Source organism: Lonchura striata, chromosome Z, assembly GCF_050655825.1.
Source record: "Lonchura striata isolate lonStrDom1 chromosome Z, ASM5065582v1, whole genome shotgun sequence".
NCBI classification, from domain to species: domain Eukaryota; kingdom Metazoa; phylum Chordata; class Aves; order Passeriformes; family Estrildidae; genus Lonchura; species Lonchura striata.
This window is the reverse complement of record NC_140740.1, coordinates 42,417,208-42,434,785: the sequence shown is the minus strand read 5'-3', so window position 1 is coordinate 42,434,785 and position 17,578 is coordinate 42,417,208.

Sequence of the window (17,578 nt, the reverse complement as noted above, 5' to 3'; positions counted from 1 at the left end):
GCCTGCTGTGGGAATGCAGCAGGACATTCTTCCTTGAGCAGCAGCAGGAACATGTGATGAGATGATGATAACCTACCTTCCCATCATCTTGCACTGCTGAGGGGGAATACCTGGAGCCCAGGAAGAAGGGACGGGTGGGGGAAGGTGTCTTTATGATTTGTTTTCCTTCTCATTATCCTGTTCTGATTTTCACTGGTAATATATTCATTAATATTCCCAAGCTGTGCCTGGTTTGCATTACCATGATGGTGATTTAAAAGTCATCTTTCCCCATTCCAGCCTCAACTCATGAACCTTCTGTTACACTTCTCTCCCTTGTTCACTTGCAGAGGGGGGTGAGAGAGTAGCTTTGGTGGGAACCTGGCATCCAGCCAGTGCAAACTCACAACGTTTTAAAAGTGGCAGAAAGCCTTAACTATATAGGGAGGCTGAAAGTTTGCTATATAGGTACTTGAAGTTAATTAGGTGGATCTGCATAAAAATGTTCAAATGTGCTCCCCAACGAATGAACTCCATGCATTATATTACTTACATAACCTCCATAGTTTAGACATCCTGGAAACAACCACTGAAAACTGAAGTGCAGCTTCAAAATGCTGTGCAAATTATCTTTAGAAAATGTGGAGAAAAAAAGGAACCTCCAAGTCCACGGTTAGCCAAAGACTCTGGTTCTCATTGGAGATACCAGATGCCATGTATCAGTACTTTGTGCTGAGTAGTTTATTAACTAAAATAATTCATATAATGTTTATTAATATACCTTTAAAATGTATTTGATGTACTGAGTATAAATTGAACCATATATTCCATGAATACACCTAAGATGTCTAACTATCAATTTGCAGATACCCTGACAGCAGGAAAGGAGATTAAACACATGGAACACATCAATAGAAGGATGATGAGATGTGATAGAAACCCTGAGTCTTAGAAAGCACCCTTTTCTCTCTTCATTCAAGCCTGTCCGAATTCTGTACAATGCATAAGAAGGTGAGTAGCTCTGAAGATAAGCCTAAAGCACCAAACTTAGTGTTAGTTTGCCTCATGTAAGATTTGAAAATCATGCATTCTGTCAAACTCATTCAGAAATTATTTCCCTTTACTCTCAGACAGGCCATAAACCAGGTAATTATTTAGTGGAAACCTAATCAGCAATGGGGCATGATACTTTAATTTCTGATTTTTCAATGAAATTTTGTCTGTTTTACTCAGTCAACACTTGTAAAAAGTATTTAAGACACTCTGACACATTATCTGTGCAAAAAGGTGCAGAATATCCTTATCTATGTTACAGTTCTGCATTTATCTAATTTTCTAGGGAGACTAGCTAGTACCAGCAAAAAGTACAAAACAAGCACTGAGTAAGCTGTGATTTTGACTTGCAAATCTGTTTTTTAACATAAAAGCCCCCTTATTCCTTGAGATATTTAAGTGTCAGTATGGTAGAGGTCCAGGGTCTTCTCAGTACTAGGATGAAAACATTCTGTCTGAGATCTTCTTCTCAGCATTTGATTTCAGAAATTTCATGGTATAGAGAGCATGATTAGGAGACTTAAACTTCATCAGCTGCAATCTGAGATTCAGTATTAAATGTTATTGTAATTCACTATGACTTGGTTTTCAGGCTTGGGGTGAAAACATCCTAAGGTCTACATCGTTAGCATTAAGGATGCAAATGATTTAAGATCATTGCAAGATAGATAAATGCATGGGAATGCGTAGGACCAAACAACTTTTCTGAAGACAGCTTCATGTTCTGTTGTCACTTAGGAATTTTTCCCGTCACAAGATGATTGGGCCAGTGCAGCTAAGCACTTGCCTAGGAGACCTTCAAGGAAAGCTCCAAATGCCTCCCAGAAAAGGGAATTACTGATTCATTGTGAATTTTTTTCAGTTCATTATTATCTTGTTTCAGACACTAACAACATGATCAGAAATGTTTACCTTAAAAATCTAACCTAAAAAGCCTGTACCTGACAGTAGCCAGGAACAAACACTTAGGAAAAGAGAAAAAGCTCATTTGCAGCTTCCAGAAATCTGCTCTGCAGTGAATTCCTGACCCTGGGGTTTCATGTGTGGTTTTTTGCTTTTTTTTTTTTATTGTTTGTTTGTGTGTTTTTTTTTTTTTAATAGAATTTTCTCTATTAATTCCCTAATGCAATAGAAGCTATGCAGTCTCCCAAATGAACAGAAGAAAAATGTTTTCACTGTTCTCAACATGCTAAGCAACAGCTTCAATTCCAAATAAAACACTATAATAAAAAAGAATTACAAAATAGCTGGAACAAGGGATGAGTTTTTTGAAGGAAAAGTGCTTTCAGGAATGACAAAAGATGCAGATCTGTGGCTGTCATATGTGTTTTCTCCCTCTTTCTTTTTGTATAGGCTCTGACATCATGCATCACTACACCAGTTATTAAACAGACATCACTTCCCTTTACACAGTAAGGGAAATATAATAAGTAAGGGAAATAATAAGCACTGTGCAGGATATAATTGAACATCTGATTTTAGGCAACAAAAAAAGTAGGACCAAAAAAATGTAACAAGAATTCCTAGATCACACTATTATTTTTACTGTTTTATGATGGTAGAAATATCTTTTTAATATAAATTTTATTTTAATTAATTTGCTGTTTCCTGAGGTTGAAAATACAGAAATCAGAAATAGTTTTAGGTTGATTTGCTTTTCACAGTAGAAATCTTTGTTATGCACAAATTATCTTATAGATATGATGGAATTTAAGTACAGCAGAAGAGATCAGACACTTGTACAGACATCTGGGACAGCCTAAGTGAGAAAGAAGTTTTACTTAAAAGGAGAAAATCTGGCTGATGTTACAGCTAAAAAGTAGAAGAAAAAAAGTAAATCATATTGTCTCACTAAGCTAACAATAACATGAAACAGTCTTTCCTACTCTTTTTGGTTTGTTTGGGGCTTTTTTGTTTGTTTTTATGGCTTTTCTTCTAGGGAGTTGGGTGGTTGGTTTGTTTGCTTTTGTTGGAGGTTCACTTTGATTTCCTGGAATATTTAGCTGTGGTGGTTTAAACTCATTTAAAAAATTCCAAAACAACAAAACCAACAAACATTTTGCTGTCCTTATGTACATACCTAAATGTAATTTGGATGTCTAAGCTGCCACAGCAGAGACCTGTTGTAATATAATTCCTGCTGACACTAGACCTATAGACAGAAATATATCCATGCTTTAAGGTGGTTTCAGCTCCCTTTCTGGGTCCTAATGCATGAAGGTCTCCATCAACTCCAGTGGAACTTTAGAATCTAACTGAATCCAGGCACTAATTAAAGTGCCTTAATCTGCAGCTGAATCCCCCTATTAGAGCTCAATTTATTTGTCAGCATCTTAGAATCATAGAATTGTTAAGGTTAGTAAAGAACCTCTAAGATCATTATTTTAAACTGAAAGAGAGTAGGTTTAGATTGGCTATTAGGAACAGATTTTTGGCCATGAGGGTGGTGAGGCCCTGGTACAGAAAAGTTGGCCTGGTACAGGCCCTGGTTGAGAAAAGTTGTGGCTCCCTTATCCCTGGAAATGCTCAAGGCCAGGATGGAGAGGGCTTGGAACAACCTGGAATAGTGGAAGGTGTCCCTGCCCATGGCAGTGGGATAGAACTGGATGAGCTGTCAGGGGTCTTCCAATTATATATGGTTGGATTCTGATATTGGTTCTATGAGCATCAAGTCCAACCATCAACCCAAATATCAAGTCCTTTGAGATAGCTCAGCTTTGTCTCCTGACCAGATGAGGAGCTGAAGAAGAATAACTCCTATATCAAATCTGCAAGTCTTCTGTGGGCATCTCAAATACCCTGTGTATCTCAAAAAACACTGGGTGTTTAGCCAGATGTTCTGAGCACTAAATAGCCTTATATCAATATCCTGGAGAAGATCACACATTGCTTCATGCCAGGATGTCATAGAAAATCAGAGCAGTGGGAAGTGCAGGGGTTATAATGCCAGAACAGGTTCATCTCAGAAGAATTATTCATGGCATCACATTCTGAGGTCATCATGCTTCTTTTCACACCTTTATCATTAAAAGAATGCAACATAAAAGGTGTTGAAAAAGCCTAGGAACAGGTGATAAGGTACATGCAGCTTGCTTGGAAGAGTAGTCACGTAGATCTTCCAAAGTCTGGAACATGAAAAGGTCCTATGATTTACATGGCAACTCCATTTGTATTACATCTATGGTGTCAGGCCAGGTTTTACATAAGACAAAAATAAAATTTTTCCAGGTTTTGCAAAAAAAAACCAAACCCTCCTTCATACCTATTTTTATGGTTTCTATTCCATTGCTTTCCTCTGCACCCCTTAGCAGGGATTATTCTACCTAATATATTTCATGTAGTCATAATAATGTTTGCAATTTAAAACTTTAACAGATTTGAGCCACAGACACACTATCCTGGGAAGCCAGACCAGCTTTGGGTAACAAGATTTATTTTCCTTGTGTGCTGCCAAGTCAACCTGAAGACAATGTTAATAGAAAAGGTCACAGACTGATAAGCTGACATGTTTCTAATTCTTCAGGACAAATCCGTGGATGGTGAATTGAAATGCTACTCTGCAGCTCCTCAGGGGCAGAGGCATTGAAGTTAAATGTTACAGCTGTGAAGGAATGGCAGCAAGCATGTCTGGTTTGCCAAACAGCTTATGGCTGTGGTGGTAGGAATGCAGGAAATAGCACCAGAATTTATTTTGTAGGCTAAAGGATATTTTAATGACACTGCAACCACTTCAATATAGTGTAGATTCATCTCTCAGGGTGCAATTGGTGGTGGTTAAGAATGGCACAGCTCACAAGTAGAATAGATACTTTAAAAGGAAGATCTATTATCTCTATTTCTGCTAACATAGGCTTTGCAATGTGCAGAGCAGAGAGGATGAAAGAAAATGGAAAGATTGTTCCCTATTTCAGAAAAGTGATTTAAGGCTTCAGACATTACATCTGGAGATTGACTTCCTGCCTAATGTTCCAATATTCACCAATTTGAATGTAAAGTCTACCTTTGCCCACAGTGGTGACACATTATTGAACTGGGACAGGGAAGTGCCAAGAATAGAGACATCTCAGTTATTAAATGGATGGAAGAGCCCTTGATGCAACCCACACACTCTGCTACACAGATTGTGGATACAGTTTGTAATTTAGGACAAGCCAGTGTGTGTTTTTAACAAGCATTTTTGAAATGACAAGGCAAAATGTTTATAAACTGAAAGACAGCAGATTTACATTGCCTTTTATGAAGAAATTCTATGTCTGGCACAGGTTATGCAGGGAAGCTCTAGCTGCCCCATCCCTGGAAGGTTCAAGACCAGGTTGAACAGGGCTCCCAGCAACATGGTCTAATGGAAGATGTCCCTACCCATGGCAGGGGGTTTCAGATAGTCTCTAAGAACTCTTACAAACAAAATAATTATTTGATTCTCTGAGTTTAGACTTGTTTGGAGAGTAATGGAGGTTATAGAATGGAAGCAGATGGTCCTATTCCAGCTAGTCTTAGAAAGAGAACAATACTGGATTGTTTTAACTTGCTAGTCCACGGTTGTGTCTTCCCCCACTGATGGCTCAGCATTTGCCCAGCCGGACCTGACACAGCGGTCAGCAAGGGCCACTCTCCAGTTCCCCTGGGGGTTAGGAGGGAAGCTTTGGGTCTGGCCCGTAGCTGTAGGAGAGACTTGAGCGGTGATAACAGGAGAAGGAGCTGACTTCTGTAGGGGTTTCCAATCCAGGTTTATTGGGAGACTCCAGGGAGCCTCCTGACCCAGGGACAAACAGCCTACAGCAGCACCAAACTGAACGGGGCAACAGTTTTTAACAGGGGGTGTAAACAAGGATGGTCTTTCCATGGACCAACGGGATGACAACAGGGAATGGAAACTGGGGAGATGGGCATGGATGGACACCAGTAGGGAAATTGGTATGAGGGGACCCCAGTGCCCTGACCTATCACTTGAGCCCCTGATGGAACTTTCTAGGTGGAGGGGAAGGGCTGTTGAGTGACAGACAGACCCCAGGGCAGGGCCACGGGAATTACTCAGCAGGATCTGGAGACAAGGGGTGGAGGAAGGAAAGGATTGGCATTGCGATGGGAGGAGGCAAGGGAGGGCAGGATCGCTTACTAGGGGTGCAGGACTAAACCACTTAATAGAACTTAATGGAATAGAACAACTTAGTTAACACAACACAACACTAGTCCAGATACAGAATGTGGCAAAAAGGGTCATCATTCTTTCTCCAGATTGTTCATCTGTAAAGAGTTTTCAGATGAACATTCCAGAAACAGCTGAAGAAGAAACCTATATTTGGTCTTTCCCAAAACTGATAGAAAATGAAGGAAAATTAGGCTTTGCTTCTTTTTCCATGGACATGAACCAGAATCTGCTATGCTTACACCTTTGATCTTGTCTTCTGTTTTAGGTGAGCACTTGGTAGCTCAAATTCAATATATCCTTAGAGAATGTTAAAATTCAGCATGAGTAAAAATAACCCTCTTTTACTCTAGACTGAACATGATAAAAGAAGGTGAAATATTACTACCAGAATTGCATGCTTAATTCATATGAATATGGTGGCTGCTGAAGATACTTTTTCTACTGTAACTCAGGAGAGACTGCCAGGAAAATTGTCTTCTATTTCTTTTCCCTTTTCTTTTCCCCCTGCTCTCAGTCTGAAAGACTGCAAGCACTATAAGCAACGGATAATGAAAAAGTTCTGCATTAATTATTTCTGTTGATTCACGCTAAGGCATTCTTGCAAAGATCAAGGTCCCTCTGTGCTCCATGCTGTATAAACACATCGTAAGGGACAGACACAGCTATGAAAATTTGCAGTAACAGAATGCCTGTGGGAAAAAAAAAAAAAGTACACACTCTTATCTTACTTCTAGTATAAGTTTTAAGGGAGATAATATATCACAGGAATCAGTCTACAGGATGAATGCTGGTCACCTTTGAAGAGCCATCTACTGAAAGAAGCACAAGCATAGGCAAGCGGGACAGACTAACTTGGCTGAGCAGAGATCTTTTAGAACTCAGGCACCAAAGAAAAATGTGTGGCCACTGGAGGTAAGAACAGATGACATAGCAGGACTACACAGGTGCTGTTCACCACAGTGGGAAGAATATTTGTGAGCCCAAAACTCTTGCAGAGTTCCAGCTGGCCAGCGCTGGGAAGGACAAGAAAAAGGGCTTTTTGAAACAAGTCAATAGCAAAAGGAAGATCAGACAAAACACTGCTCTGTTACTTGTCCCTTCCCACAAACAGACATGGACAAAGCACAGCCATTTAATACCTCCTTTTCCCCTGGTCTTGAATACTGATGACAGGTCCTGGGAACCCTGATCCTTGTCTTGGAATACTGGGATTGCAGGGATGATAAATTCTCAGCCAAGCCTGAGACTTGCTGCTCCACTCAATGCATATAAGTCTATGCAGCCCATGCAATTCATCCCAGAATGAATTGTTACTGCAGGACTGCTTTCCAGGGCAGTGTTCACAACACCAAGACTGTCAGAGTTTGAGGACCATCTGGGTGATGCTCTTAGGAACAGGGTTTAGTGAAACTATCTTCTTATGAGTAAGCAGTTTAACTCACTGACCCTTCTGTGTCCCTTCCAACTTGAGATATTCTGTGGTTCTATGATTCTATTGTAAGTAGCCTCAAGCTATGCCAACTTAATTGATCTGTTTCCATGTATAATCACTGCAAGTTTTAATTGCTCAGCACATCAAAAGGAATCGAGCAGTCTGCTGGGCCTGGTTTATTTTCTGTTTTCTTTTGTTTAGCTCAAGTAGAAGACTCTGATGGACTAAGGCATACTTTAAGTATGTAGCTAATTTTCTTTCTATTACAATATAATAATATAATAATATAATACAATACAATACAATACAATATAATATAATATAATATAATATAATATAATATAATATAATATAATATAATATAATATAATATAATATAATATAATATAATATAATATAATATAATATATATAATAATAATTATATATAATAATTATTATTACTATGGTTTTTTATTATTATTATTTTTACTACCTGAGAGATAGTTATTTCACAACTATCTCTCAGCTGGGGACAGCAGTGGCCCTCACTCCCCAGCCAGTACACAGAGAATATAGCTGACTCCACGACTTCCCTAGCCAGCCTGTTCCAGTGCTTGACTACCCTTTCCCTGGGGTCGGCTCCATTCTAAGAGCTTTGGCCTCGCTCCCTCCACGAGGAGCGTGGAAGCCGCCCGGCAGCCCTCCGAAGAGGAGGCCTGGGGGCCTGAGAGCGGCCGGTGCGGCTTTGGCTTCCCCGGCTGCCATGTGCCTCACACGGGTGGTGCCGGCTGCCCCCGTCAGTGATTCTGACAGCACCAGGCTGCCCTGCCGTCAGGGCTCCATGCTCGTGGCCCAAGATAACACCCAAGATCACAAAACCGTGGAATGCTCAGGGTTGGAAGGGACCTTCAGGTTCCTCTAGCTCAGGCCCCGCATGCTGTAGGCAGGGATGCCTTCTTCCATCAGCCTAGTTTGCTGTAAGCCTCATCCTGCCTGGCCTTGAACATTCCCTGGATGGGGCAGCCACAGCTGCTCTCGGCAATCTGTACCAGGGCTACAGGACCCTCACAATAGAAAGGTTTTTTTCTTAGATGCAATCTAAACGTCTTCTAACGCAAAACTGTTCCTCTTGTGCTTTCACTTCCTGCCCTTGTCAAAAGCAACTGTCACTGGTTGTTTCTAAGCCCCTGTTCAAGTGCTGCAAGACCACATTGAGGAGCCTTCCCTTTTCCAGGCTGAGCAGGCCCTGCTCTCTCAGCCCGTGTTCAGAGCAGGGCTGTCCCAGCCCTCTGATCATCTCCATGCCCTCCTCTGGGCCCATTCCAGCAACTCCCCATCTTTCCTGTGGAGCAGGAGGCCAGGCCTGGATGCAGTGCTCCACATTTGGCCTCCTGAGGGTGGAATCAGAGGAACAGACTTGTATCCCTCAAACTGTTGGCCATGTTCCTTTGGAAGCAGCCCAGGATTTGCTTGGCTTTCTGGGTTGTGAGTGCCCACTGCTGCCTCATATCCAGCCTTTCATCCCCCAGAAACAACAAGCACTATGAGAGATGAAGTAATGTTTTGCTGCAGCCAAAAAGGTGTGAGAATTGGCTTTCACAGGGTACAATATGATTTTATACTATAATGTTGTTTCTGTTAAGAGAATGGTATATAATAAAGTGGTTGATGTTGTTATAATGGCCTAGTTATACGGCTGGTTTTCACGAGGATGATTTTGTATGTTTTAATGTGTGTTTATGTGTATGTTGGACAGACTGTTGCTACCCAAACCTTTCAGACACAGCGTTAAGAGGAGTAGCACTTCATCCAGTGACAACCCTGCTGATCACAATAATGAAACTACATTGGTGCCGAAAAGAAAGAAATAAAAAAAAAGTTTTAATAGTCAAAAACAAGAAACAGCACTGATGGCGAACAAGGTGTGGGGTGCACTAAAAAGGTGAGGGACAGGGTATGATCAGTAATATATATATAGGGTAGGTAAGGGGTGGAGTCTGAGGGACAGGGTACAAATCAGCAACTGGGGTTAGAATATTAAAAGCAATGCGGCAAATAGGAACCAATAACAATAGGAGAAGTAAGGAAACCAGTGATGGCTTGGCTGAGCTTTGGCAATGAGGATGTGTGGCCACGATGGCTCTAGCCTGGTTGCACCTCAGTTTGAATTTTCTGACCAGGCCAGGCACATTTTGATGGAAAATCTGATGGCTTAGCTTGGCCTGTTGGAAAAGGTCAGGAAGCGTTGTGAGAAGATTATTCTCCTGCACGGTGGGGCTGTAGGGAGGCAGAGATCTCTGAAGCTTGCTATCTATCCTCTGCAACAAAGCCTCAACAGTTCAACAGAGGTTGCTGCAAGGGAATCAGCTTACTGACACATCTCAGTGATCAGGCCAGCCAGACAGGTATGAGTCCTCACGTGCATCACATAATATGGGTGCTCTCAGCATGGATTAGTTTTGAGAGGAGCTCAAGAAGTGTCTTGTTTGAGATCGCCTTGAGCACTGCATGCTCAGCTCTCGATACCACCCCTGCAACATAAGCCAAATCACTTGCCAAATTGAATGGCTCCCAAAGCATCTCAAAAAATCTCTCAAAACCTCACAGCTGCTGTGGCTAACTCAGAAATTTGAGAAGAGCTGTCAACATACTCCACATCTGTCTCCCACTGCTGAGTTTGGGGGTCCTTTCAGGTCATCGCTGACCTGCGAGAAGCCCCACATGCATTGGTGAAAACCGTTAAGAGCCTTGAGCAGTGTTTGGCTCCTTTTGTCTCTAGGAACCAACTGGAATTTAGAAGCAAATAATTTGTGAGCAGGGGCGTGGACAGAGATCTGTTCTCTGTTATTTTTCAGGTCTTGGAGCAGGCGCCACTTGTCTTTGCCGGGTTTTTTAATAACAAAGACCGATGTGTTCCAGGGGGCTGGTGGAGGGCATTAAATGCCCCAGGCGCACCTGCTCCTCTACTAATTAATTGAGCACCTTTAATTTGTCCTCCACAAGGGGCCACTGGTCCACCCACACCAGAGTGTCAGTCTTCCAATTGAGCGATGGGGAGGTGCGCTCCGCAGTGGCCCACACTAAAAATCCCATGCAGGGCTAGGGATGTCAAGGCAGGCACCTCATTGGGACAATACGTCCCTGCCTAATAGCATAATATTTGATGAAACAACAAAGGGCTGAATGGTGGCAATCTGTCCCTCGGGGCCCTCCATATTTACCAAGTGCTTGCTGCACATGGAATTGATGGCTTCTCCCACTCCAGAGATTGTGCCACAAGGGGGAACCAACTCCCAGTTGCTGGGCTACTTTGACCAGGGAATGATAGTGACGTCTGCCCTGGTGTCTGCCATCAAGTTCATGGTGATTGACTTTCCCTGTAAGGATAGAACAGTTTCATTCATTAGTCTTGCTTTGCATACGTTCTGGGTGAGGAAGACATATTTGTCTTCCTCTGCGTCGTGTCCGGCATAGTCAGTAGAGTCCAGTAGATACATCAGCACGAAGGGGAAGCCCCTTGTCCAAGGTGTAAGGAGGATCATGGCAAACAACTGACACTGTGACCTTGGACCCCAGCTGGAAACATACCACTTCAGGGATGATGGTAAGTGTGTTGGGTGTGTGCCTGCTGTCACCCAAGACCAGCACCATCGCCTCCTGATCACAGTAAGGGGGCTCCAGGAATCCTCACCAGGTCCTCATCTGGGAATGTTACTGTGATGGAGCTCGTGAGGACCTGGCAGTTGTCCAGATTCAGATTGGCTGTCCTTCGGAAGAGGCAGAGTCCATCGTCGTGGCTCCGCCAATCCTTCCAGAACTGGCCACTGGGCCATTGGTCCTCCCTGATGGTAGGGAGGCTTGGGTGCTGTAAGGGGCCACGTGGTATCCTTGTGCTGCTCGGCCCCTCCTCGCACTCCACGGCCCATTTCCCCAGCTGCTGGTGGTACTGTGGAGGGTTCCTGGCTAGTGGTCTCAGGGAGGGAGCATATGGATGGTATAGCTGCTCCGGGGGCCAGCGAGGGCAGTTAGCTTGCATGTGGTCCATCTGGCCACACCTTAAACAGCGGATGGTGTTCATATTCAGCATGGCCTCCCTGATCCCCTTACTCACAGCCATGGCAATGGTGGCTTCCGTGGACATGGCCTTGGTGCAGGCCTCCACCATCTGGGCAATGGTGGGTTCAGGGTCCTGTGGTAAGGCTTGCAGAATCTTCTTGGTCTCAACCGTTGCATTGGCCATCACCGTTTTCCTAAGGAGCTCCTCCCTCGCTGCTGGGTGGTCGATCTGGCGATCAATCACCTCTTTTAAATGGTCCACAATTTGATAAATGTCTCTTCTGGGCCTTGTATGATGGGGGAAAAACTTTGGAGGGGGGGTCTTCCCATCAGGGATTTTTAAAAGTGCAATGTGGCCAGCCTCCCAGATGTCATCGAGGAGGTCCACTGGTAACAAGATCTGGTCCTCTGGTTGGCCGAACTCTCCCTCCCCTGCCAAAGCCTCAAGTCCCTCCTCCCCCTCACCAAGTGCCTGAGCTAGGTTGTGCTTCTTTATGAGAGGTTTCAGCAACTTCTTCCACTGAATGTCCCATAGAAGCAGCTTGGTGGGAGTAAATAGAGACTTGGCAATACAGCTTAAGTCACGTTGCACCAATGTATGGCCCGAGAATGTGTCGCGGTTTGACAAATCGTGACAGAATGTTAAGTCCAATACATTCTTAAAGAATGTTGAGTCCCTTCCATAGACTTTGGCAGCCTTTCAAAGTTCTTTCACCTCCACGTATGGCAATTACTCCCACTTGGGCCTCTCTCCCCTCACCCTCACCACCAGTGCCACAAATGGCCCAAGGTCTTTGGCCAATTCAAGGTCCCCATCCTTGATGGCCTCCGCCCGGATCCAGGCCCACCCACCTCCCGACGTAGGTGTGGGTCGGGGGCTGTCGCTGCCCTCATCCTCTTCAGAGGATGAGGCGGGACGGTCAAGGGCCCTGATCCTCTTTGACGTGCCTGGGTCCTCTGACCTCTGGGCACAACACAGAGTAGGGTCTGCAGGAGCCAGATAGCACAATAACAGCTTCCTCTCAACGGCGGGATGACACTCAGGCAGCTTTATTTCCAAGAGGGTTTATTATAGGAAAAGGCAGGATGGGGAGCGAAAGGGTGGCAACCACTCTGGAAGGGAGTTCGCACTGAGAGCGCCGAACTGAGGGCAGGATGAAGATTATAACTGTGGCAAAGGAGGAGGGTCCGGGTAGGAAACATCCAATGAGGGAAGGGTTCAGGGGCGGAGTCAAGGACAGATGATAGGGCTACAGCCAATGAGGGTAAGGGGAAGGAGTGGTTTCAGGGAAGGAACAAATGGGGGTACAGAGAACTTTCCAGAACTGGAGGATGGCTTACATAATGATGGACAGGAACAAGGAAGGCATAACAAAAGATTGACAACAGGGGAGGCGGGAAACTACACACTTGTCACTTCCCAAGGTAGTTCAGGGGGACTATCTTCTAAGTCCCCTCCCACATCTCTCCATGGACCACCCACCTGGGCACGGCCTTCTGCAGGGGGTTCCCACCCACAGGGGCATGGCCTTCCTGCAGGCCGGTCCCTCTCACCAGGGGCCCACCCAGGGGGTGGCCATGGGGACAGAAGGGGCGAGTCCTGATGATACCACTGTCGACACGATGGAGAGGGCAGGACCCGACGCAGGGGCGGCACTCGACGAGGGTGGGGCTTGAGGGGAATTGGCGGGAGCCCGAGGGGAACAGGGAGCTGGACAGGCGCCATTCTGTGAATCTATTGAAGGCTGCTCGGCCATGTGGCTGGCGCTATTTTGCGTGGCATGCTGGCACAAGTCAGGAACAGAACAGCAGGGTTTCAAACTGGGAACAGGGGTTTGTGGATTGTGAGGAGCGGAGTGGCTTGCACTGGGGTGGCAAGCCCCAGGACGAGGAAGGGCCAGAGTGGGACGAGGGGGAGCAGGGAGACAATGGCAGCCCTGTGCCTGGTTATGGCAGGGTCTGCCGCCCGACCCACCCTTAGGGGAAACAGGGTTAGGAATTGGGGGAGCGGAATGAGGGGTAGGAGACCTGGGGACCCAACTCTCCCCCTTTTGTTTAAAAAAAGTATAAATTGAATGAAAAAGAAGAAACAAAAGTCTTACCCGAAAGTTCCCCTTTACTTGTAAATCATATAACAATCTCCCAACTTTTCCACAGAAAACAACAGAAGAAAAATCATCCCTTGAGGTATCGGGGAAATGATCAAAAATAAGATTAACAATGGCTTTTAAGTCCCCTTTTTTAAATGAAACATTCCCCAGGATGAGGGAGGGCTAAACATGGGAATAAAAACCCTGCAGGGCAGGAGAGAGGAAATAATAAAGTTCCCCAAAGAGGTAAGGAGAAAAGGAAAGAGACAGGGTCAGGTGCCAGACAGGGCACCAGAAAACTCACCCAAGAAGGACCTATGTCGAAAAGAAAGGACCTCTGAGCAGGGGGTGGAAGTACTGCAGATCCTGTGGTGTCAGGAAGCTTCCCCGAAGCTGCAGGTCTGATGACACAGGGTGTCTGCAGCCCACGAAGCAGGAGGTCTTCGACAATGAAGTGCAGCTGCACGTGGCACTGACGTCGAACAGCGCTTGGTGTCTAGCGACCGGGTTACAGATCCGATGACACAGGGAAGACGCTCTGGACTGACACCTGCGAGGGGTCCGACTGTTCGGGCGCCAGTTGAGGCACCTGAGTCCTATGACCGCTGGGATTGCCACAGGGTCAGGTCCTCAGGAGCCGGATAGCAATAGCGAGGCTTCCACTGATGGCGGAATGACGCTCAGGCAGCTTTATTTCCTCGGGGGTTATCGTACGGAAAAGCAAAGCAGGGAGCGAAGGGACACAACCTCTCGAGAAGGGAGCTTGCTCTGAGATCGCTGCGTTGAGGGCGGGGTAAGGAATATATCTGCAACAGGGAAGGAGGGTCAGGGTAGGGAACAACCAATGAGGGAAGGGTTCAGGGGCAGAGTAGAGGGTGAGTGATGGGTTGACAACCAATGGGGACAAGGGGAAGGAGTGGTTACAGGGAAGGAGCCAAAGGGGATACAAAGAACAAAGAACTTTCCAGAACCGGGGGATGGCTTACATAGTGATGGACAGGAACGAGGGGAAGGTACAACAGAAGACTGACAACAGGGGAGGCGGGAAGTTACACATCGGTTGCCTCCCACAGCAACTCAGGGGGATCGTCTCCCAAATCCCCTCCCACAGTTAGGTATATACCCAAGGGGATGGAAGAGGAGTCAGGGTACAAACAAACCAATGGGGATGGGGAAGGAGGGAGGAGCTAGGATGGGGTGATGTGGAGTTGTGTTTTTATGTTTTATTGTATTTTCACTTTGTAATGGTTCCTTCCTTTGTATCCCCTATATTCCCTTGGTTTGTCCCTGGTCGTTTCCCACCTTCCCTATGTGCCCATCAACCCTTGAACTGCTGAGTCATTCCCCATCTCTTCCCAGGTGCCTTGTCTGTCACTTGGCATCTCTTCCCATCTATCTGGAAGCTTCCACAGAGGGCATCAGGTGATTGGGCGAGGGCCTGGGGTCCCTCCCCTGCCTCTCCCCAGTTGGGTACCCTAGATGTCTATCCTTGAGAGAGCCACTCCCATGTTTTTCCCTATTGGGTGGTTGGATTTCCCCTCCCTCCCTATAAATGTTACTGTTTCAGAGCACTCTGGTGCTCTCTCCTGTTGGAGCTATTCATTTTTGGTTGGGCTCTGGGGGTCTCCCTCAGAGTCTTAATAAATTCGGATTTATGCCCAGGAGAGTGACGCCTCCTCTTATTGCTGCTGTTATCAGCTGCCTTTTGACCCCCAAAGGTGCTCCCTAAAGCCACACCAGGTCCAGCGGGGAGTGCCTTTTGCTGCCCTATCATCCCAGGACAAGCTAGCCGGGGTGGACCAGATATCATCTCCGGCAGCGTTGGGGACGAGACGCAGCAGGGTGACAATACTACAACTGATGGGGAGCGGAGATGGGAGTGGTTTGTGCCAGAGGCCAATGGGTAGACAAGGGGTACAGAGTCTTCTAGAACAGAGGAGTGGTACAGTGTTTGAATGGCAGGGCTGTTTTACATAGAAGAACAGAGGGCTCTGGGAAAAAATTGAAGTCCCTGACCCTGAACTAAAGGGGAGAGTCTTCCCAAGGCATCCCTGCCTCGGTGTCTGGTCCATGACCTCCCGCAATCATCTGTGTAGTGGAGGAAGATGGCCTCCCCCACCTTGGTGCACACGGGGGACAGCAATGAGGTGATGTAACACTGGCAAATACTATGCAAGGTTTTCATGCTTTGCGAGAGCAAAAGAAAAACATTTTGGTTACCCAAAAGAGAAGCATTAATAATTTGGACTGAAATTTTGATTTCAAAATTATGCATTGGTCAAATCCTAAAAGAACTGTGGTCTTATTGTTTTTGCCATGGATATCGGCAACAAAGGTTCTAGGTGAATTAGGCTGCCTAGAGTATTGGGTAGTGAAACAAGCAAATTTAACATAAAATTCTGTAAGTGATTTGCTAGCAGACAAGGAAACAATTATTCAAGCTACCCTCCAAAATCAGGCAGCCATTGACTTTGTGCTGCTGCTTCATACTCATGGAGTGCAATGAATTTGAGGGTGTCTGCTGTTTAGACCTAACATCTAAAAATGCAGATTTTCATACCTCTCTAAGGAAAACTAAGGAAATAATTTCATTCATCAAGCAGAAATCCAAGGACCAGTTGAACAATATCTTTCAAGGTTGGGAAATCTCTGGATTGCTCTCCTCCATTATAAAGACAATTCTTTGCTTCTTTTCAGTTATTGCTATAGTTTTGATTACGTTTTCTATTCTCAATAAATTTTGTTCATCCTCCGTTAAACAAATGACCTCTACCTCCCCTGAAGTCAATGTGACAGAAGCCCCTACCTCCCAGCTTCCCCCTCTGTAGTTTCATGATTTATACCCCGATTTGAAATGCCACTCTAACCCCTGTTTTTGAAAAATAAAGGGGGAGATGTTGCAGTTTGTGTTTACATTTATCAGTTCTGTATAATGGTTTGTTCTGATGTACCCCCAGGTTTTCCCCAAGTTGGTTGGTCCCTGAATTGTATCCTTCCTTGAAGCTGTCCTTCATGCTATTCCCTGCCCTTTGTTCCAGCTATTTCCCTGCCTGTCAATGTAACCCAGCCCTTTGTTCCTGAACCTTACCTATCAGTTTTCATCCAATCCTGAACTGCACCACTCTTTTGGAATTCCCCTACTCCTCAAAGCTCCATTGGCCCATGTGACCTTTCCGTGGGGGAAGACAAGCAAAGTGAAGAAGTTGGCATCAGTTGTGACCCAAATGAAGAAGATGATAGAAATGTGGGAAGAGAAAAAAGAAGTATCTGAAGCAAAAGAAGCCAAAATCCAGGCTTTTGAAACTGAGCTTGGAAGGTTTGTAGGGGAGCACATGCAGTGGCTTGTCCTGGACTTGGAGAGATGTTGAGCCAAGGGAAGTTTCTGATGGACAGCTTGACACACACCTTTGGACACAGCTTGTCCAATCCTTTCTTCCCAGTGCTGCAAAAAGCCATCGGGATGGACAGCTGTTATGAACAGCTTTAAACCCAGAAGAAAAAGGAACACTAACCTCTATGTGTAAAATATAGACCCAGGCTGTGACCTGGGCTCCAAGGAGGACCTGCTGGTGGCTGTTGCATCTCAGGACATGGAAAGGGATACTGAGGTGAGAACACCTTGGGAGGAGACACCTGTTTAGGTTAGAGAGATGTAAAAAGATATACTCCTACAGTTCCTTGGGGTTATATGTTAATGCTCCCAGCTATGTCATCCCTATTCTCCTCCCAGTTCTAGAAGGTTCCATGCTCCTGCCTTCCCTATTGGTCCCCATTAGTTGCAACTCCTCCCCTGAATCCCAGTTGGCTGTTGCTCTCTAGTCCTGCTTCTATACAGCAC